Source organism: Aplysia californica, unplaced genomic scaffold (assembly GCF_000002075.1).
Source record: "Aplysia californica isolate F4 #8 unplaced genomic scaffold, AplCal3.0 scaffold00819, whole genome shotgun sequence".
Lineage (NCBI taxonomy): Eukaryota > Metazoa > Mollusca > Gastropoda > Aplysiida > Aplysiidae > Aplysia > Aplysia californica.
Window position 1 is genome coordinate 275,380 of NW_004798089.1, and position 6,342 is coordinate 281,721.

The 6,342-nt window shown below is 37.7% G+C and overlaps 1 non-coding gene across 1 annotated transcript; it reads left to right on the top strand.

Annotated features, from left to right (window-relative positions):
* The first annotated feature begins 5,481 nt into the window (after positions 1 to 5,481).
* Positions 5,482 to 5,553, top strand: TRNAE-CUC. Its single transcript has one exon. It is a non-coding gene; the product is annotated as a tRNA-Glu (tRNA).
* Positions 5,554 to 6,342: the final 789 nt, after the last annotated feature.

Here is a 6,342-nt window from a genome sequence, read left to right on the forward strand (position 1 = left end):
GGAAGAATATCCATTCAAGAAGGCCTTTTTACTTCATGGCCTTTTATAACAACCAGCAAAGCACTCATGAATCCCCCCCCCCCTGCCCCCAGTCAACTTAAAAAAATAAACAGGCCTTATTCTTTTGTAAAGTCAAAGATAGTACATAACAAGATGCGCCACTTCTCTATTTGAGCCAATTAAAAAAGTGTCCTCAAAATTTGGTGGCGCCCTCTTTACAAAAGCGCACTCTTTGCGAACAGAGTTACCCTACTTGAGTTTTAAAAAATCCAAGTGAAACTAGCAAGTTTTGGGATAAATTTCGGAATAACGCTTTTTTTAAATGGTTACGCTGACAAAAAACCTCTTCCGGAGGAAAGGGTGATGGTTTTCTTTGTTTAATTTGACTTTACAATGAAAGGCGAGAGGTAATTAAAATTTAAAAAAAACCTAAAACTTCGCACTGAACGTACCCGAACTGCCGATGAACAGCAGTCGATCTGCGCACGTAAGGAGGTGCTATTCCTATTCTTCTTCTGGAAAAACGAAAGACAGCTTCAAAACAGACGGCAGCGCCATCTGAAGCAAAGAGCATACTTCCTGCGGACACTTTTTTGGCTGAGTGGCTCATCTTGTTATTTGCTATCTTTGGTAAAGTTAAGCAAAAACCAGACTCTGCCATGACCAGTACAGCAGGAGTCGGTAAATCTAGAACGCAACGATACCGCACTTGACTTTGAAAACGTTGGATGATGACCACGTCATGTAAGCTAATATGCGGAAAAATCCCAACAAACAAACATACTAAACTACAATGATCACTAACACTCACATAAAAAAAAATAACATCAAATCATGCAAACGCAAAAATATCCTTTTAAATTACAACAATACAATCCCGATAGACTCGCTGGCTACGTCATTGCTGGGCCGAGCTGGGGTCAAGGTTCATTGCGGCTGGCCGCCCGGCATCGATGACATTTGTGAATGGGGTAAATTTTTAAGGTGATGTAACTCAAAATTTGCTAATCGTAGGAGCTTCATGCTTACACACAAGATCATCAACATATTGATATTAACTAACCTTGAAGGGTTCCCATGTCATTTTCATAGAATGCATGTTTTTTCAAAGAATGAAAATTTACAGTTTTTAACAGAAACACAACTCCGGAACCACTTATATTATTTCTCCAAAAAATCATTTTGACAGACTGCCATGCAAAGCATTCGGATCGGATTAACGAATAAATTTCCTCTTCGGAAAGTGGTGACATAGAGTTCCCCACATCGTTTGGATAGTAAAACACGACGTACGGATAGGGTTAAATTAGTCAGGTCTAACTTAAGGCCGAGGACTTGCGAAACTTAGGAACTTAGGTAACTTAGGACTTAGATAGATATAATCTACACCTAGCGGCAGATCTAGTATCTGCCAGGTAGTTCGGTTCAGCCCCGCGCGCGGTCCGGTGAGCGAGTCTCGATAGCCGTAGCACGGCTGTGACTCAGCCCCGCGCGCGGTCCGGTGAGCGAGTCTCGATAGCCGTAGCACGGCTGTGACTGAAATTTGTTTACATCCGGGTATGCAATTCAAAGAAGACTTGTCCTACTTTACAATGGCGTTTCATTCATGTGAATCGGTATGCAATTCAAAGAAGACTTGTCCTACTTTACAATGGCGTTTCATTCATGTGAATCGGTTAAGTGGTTCCGGAGTTGTGTTTCTTTGAAAAAAGGTAAGTTTTCATTCTGTTATAACATCTTTTCTATGTAAATGACAGGGAAACCCTTCAAAGTTGTTTAATATCAATATGTTAATGACCTTGTGTGTAAATATGAAGCTCCTACGATTAGCAAATTTTGAGTTACATCGCCCTAAAAAATGTACCCCATTCACAAATTTCATCGATCCCGGGCGGCCAGCAGCAGTGAACTTTGACCCCAGCTTGTGCGGCCCAGCAATGGCGAAGCCAGCGAGTCTATCGGGATTGGTATCGTTATGATTAAAGGGATATGGGTGCGTTTTCATGTTTTGATATAAGTTTTTTTCTCTAAATGTGTTAGTGATCATTGTAGTTTAATATGTTTGTTTGTTAGGATATAGCAGTCAAAGGAAAATAAATAAGTTAGCATCGGTAGTGAAGTTAACATTGTATGGAAAAATAGCCATTCAAGAACGCCTTTTTACATCATTATATTTTATAACAACCAGCAAAGCACTCATGAATCCCCCCCCCCCCTCCCTCATACCTCCTCAGTCAACTTTAAAAAACCCACAACAAAAACAGAAACAAAAACCCATAGTCGTACAAAGGCCTAGGCCCTATTCTTTCCTCATGACTCTGCCATGACCAGGACAGCTGGAGTCCATTAATCTAGAACGCGACGATACCGCACTTGACTTCGAATAAGTTGGATGATGACCACGTCATGTAAGCTATTTTTTATCAAACTGCCATTAAAAAACCCCCAACCTGTCCATGCTTATAAATTGTAAACATTTCTCCTATAAGCGTGGTGTATCTCTAGATAGAGATTCTAATTCTACTTTAAGGCTCGGATCTGAGAAGTAACCAATTGCAAGGAGGTTAGATATAGCCAAGACGGAATAAGACAAGACGAGATAACAGCCCTATTTCCGGTTCTAGATGACGCTCCCTAGAAACAGTAGATGCGCGTTGAGAGCGTAAACAAACGCCGGACGACAAGAAGAAAGCGCGCCGTTTAATTCGACAGCTGCGATTCCCACGTTAGTAGCAGTTTCGCCATGTCTTTTTTAAAGTGGAGTGATTAGAAATTATTTCTAACTTTGTTTGTTTACATTTTTAACTTAGTAAATGAGTTGATAATTAATATTTTGCTTTGGAAAACGGCAGTGAAGTGAATGTGTTCAATGCCAACATGGAAGTGGGACTAGATCTAGATCTAGATATAGATTTAGGCCTAGGTGCAAATGAAACTGTAGATCTAGTCGATCTTCCATTTCAGCCTAAAGGTAAAAGAAAAAAGACAAGCCAGTGGTGCTCTGCAGTGAACTATTCAAACGCACGATATAATAGACCAGACCTTTCGTTTTTTCGGTTTCCTAAGGATAAGGTGAGGTGCCAGAAGTGGGTGGTAAACTGCCGAAGAAAGGATTTGTTGGGCAGGTCATCAGAGTGTCTCTTTTCTAGTAACGTTCTTTGTTCTGAACACTTTGAGGACTCACAGTTCGCCACTGCGAGAAAAAAAATCAGCTGAAGCGTGACAATACAGCAATACCAACGCGTTTCAACGTGCCCAATCCTCCACCTACTATAGAAGGAAATAGACCACCCCCAAGAAAAAGGACTATTGTGCTTACAAAATGTTCAAGCTCATCAACAACTTGGAAGGAAATTTCTCAACCTCAAATACCAGTTTTACATGTAAAAAAAATATTTTCAAGAAAAACTTTGTACATTTGGAAATTAGATCTAGATTCTAGATCTAGTTTTTAAAAGTATTTATACATAGATTTGAACAAACATATTAATATCACCCAACCACTAGAGTCTGCATTATTATGTTTGTTAACAATTAACAGGCTACAATTTGAAAAAGATGCTGAATTTCATTTGGTAAATCAAAATGTGATAGAAAGAATGTTACTGTAAGGGCTAAAGGGCTAAAGGGGACAAGCTGTTAAATCAGTATAGCCGGTATGCTTTAGGAGAAGCATGATACAATGAAAGCGCATGGCTTTTGTCTGTGGCCCTCCATTTCTTTCCTTTCATTTGCGTCATGTCTAGCAGTTTGCTGAAAAAATCACGAGACTTGGGTGGTAGATATTTGGCTGCCAAAGTTTTGATCAGTTCTATTTCTTTCTTTGAATGTAGATTTGATGTAGCTTTTCCTGGGCTTGCTTTTAGTTTTTTTAATTCTTTTCTTCTGTGACACAATTTTCTTCTTCAACTGTCTTATTGTTTCATGCTCTATCTCCACAGATCTAGTGGGCTGGGTAGCCTAATAGAAATAGAATAATTGTACTTGATACAACACTGTGGGCTACTTACATCATGGCAAATACATAAAAGTATGCAATAAATAAGCCACAAAAGCTACAGACAAGTATATTTCAAGGCACAAATTCATGTTCTTTGTCAGATACAGTAAGATCATTTGATCAACATATTATTATGGCCAGCATACACATGCATCACATTCAGTCACACAGCATAAATTCGGTTCTAAGTGGTAGATTAAGATAATATAAGAGGATTTGTAGAATTTTTTTCCATAAGTTTTTCTTTAATTTATGTGTATTATTATTATTATTAGGCCATTGGTTTTTAAAAATTGTTGTTCATGTTTAATTTCTGACTAAATCTAGATTTTAATAATTGATAAAATTATATAATAAAGGAAAGAGTGTTCCAGAATTTAACATAGATTCTAGTAGGCCTACTGCTGAAACTGTATCTCCAGCAATTTAACGGTGAATAAACAAGATTCTTCATTTGAGCCTTCGCCCACACTAGATGTAATAATCTAGATTCTAGATCTAGTAAAAGTATTATAGCTAGTTTGTCGAATTGTACGCTCTTTGGCTCTATGGGCGCAATATTAACCTAGATCTGATCTAGATCTAGAATCTAGATTATAGATCTAAATCTAGTCTAGATTCTAGGGTATTTTTTTCCTTTCCCTCCCGTCTCACACTCAGCTACCAGTTGTCTATTTTCTAATAAATATTGATGCGCTGAACACGAATATCAACTTCATTTCCGTCGCAAATTAATAGTTTTTGAAATATTTGATTGTTTTTTAACCGAGATCGACATGCTTTGGAACAATCGGGGGGTTCCAGGGGGGCCTGCCAAACTGGGGTAAAAGAAAATCTGGGGGGTTACAGGGGGGCATGCCCCCCTGTTTTTACCCATAATTTGATATTTTACAGTTAGATTTGAAATTGTCTTGAAAATAATTGATTTGCGACAGTTTTAGTGGCTTTATGTGTGATCTGCAGCAAACAGTACAGCAGTTTGACCCCTGAAACAGTGCATCTGTGTGCGGGAGTGAAAGTAAAAAGTATCACTCATTATAATGTAATTCTGTCTATATTATCTATCTATCTGTCCAGATTATCTATCAATCTATCTACCTATCTATCTATCTATCTATATCGCTCTCTCGCAGGGCTAAATTATAGTACTAGACTAGATCTAGATCTAGTGCGTGCAACAGAACTGTCGAAGTTGATCAGCAGTACGGTATCCAATGTAAACTATCGCCAGCCCAGCGAGTTATACGCGCATCTGGCAAAGTGGGAGGGGCCTGCGCCTGTCACATGACGTAAAGGAGAGTTGTCTCGTCTTGTCTTATTCCGTCTTGGGATATAGTAAGGTCCTTTACTGGGAAGTATTGTTACATGAAAATTATAGCCCTATACGAGGAGATTCTAACTCATTTTGTCAGCTCCACAACAAATATTCGACATCTACAAGGTCCACGATAATTATCCTTCGCGGTGCCACATCAGACATGTCCCAAGTGGTCTAGTGGTTAGGATTTCGCGCTCTCACCGCGACGGCCGGGGTTCGATTCCCCGCTTGGGAAGATTTTTTTTTTTGTTTTTTTTTTGGTATAACTTCCCTTGCTGTTGCTATTTCTTTGTTGCTTCTCAGAACATTATTATTCACGTCTGACCAAATCTTTATTTAATTATGCATCATTCATATAAAATTCTGGGATGTAAACTGTTTCCTTTCTTCGGTACCATCTTATGTGTCCAAATAAGATAATATAAGATAAGATAATACTTTATAATCCCAGGGGCAAATTTTTCTTGGCTGTGCAAGGCCGTAAAAACACATGCCGATATACATATAAATTTAGATTATATATTACTCTCATTAAAATTCAATATGAAAAGAGAAGTAAAGCTGACAAAACATATATCACATCAGATACATCATTCAACCACAATTCAGGAATTTAATTACAAGGCCTTTAGAGAAATGATTTATTATTATTATTATTATTATTATTATTATTATTATTATTATTATTATTATTATTATTATTATTATTATTGTTATTATTATTGTTATTGTTATTATTATTATAAAATGGATGTACATAAAAAAGGGAAGACATAGAAATTATTAGAATAACATCAAGAGGCTAACCCATGATAGGGTAAGGTGGAAAGTGCTTGTTCGTGGCCTTTACCCTGATGCAGGGTGAGGAAGGCAATGGTGATGACATGAATTGTAATCTTAGATAATGTTACCAATACTAGCATTATTTTCTATTCTTAAAAAAACATTAAATTAAATTTTAAAAAACCACAACTCCTCTTTACGCTATTTGGCTCCCACAAAGCATCATTTTATTGTTCGTCTA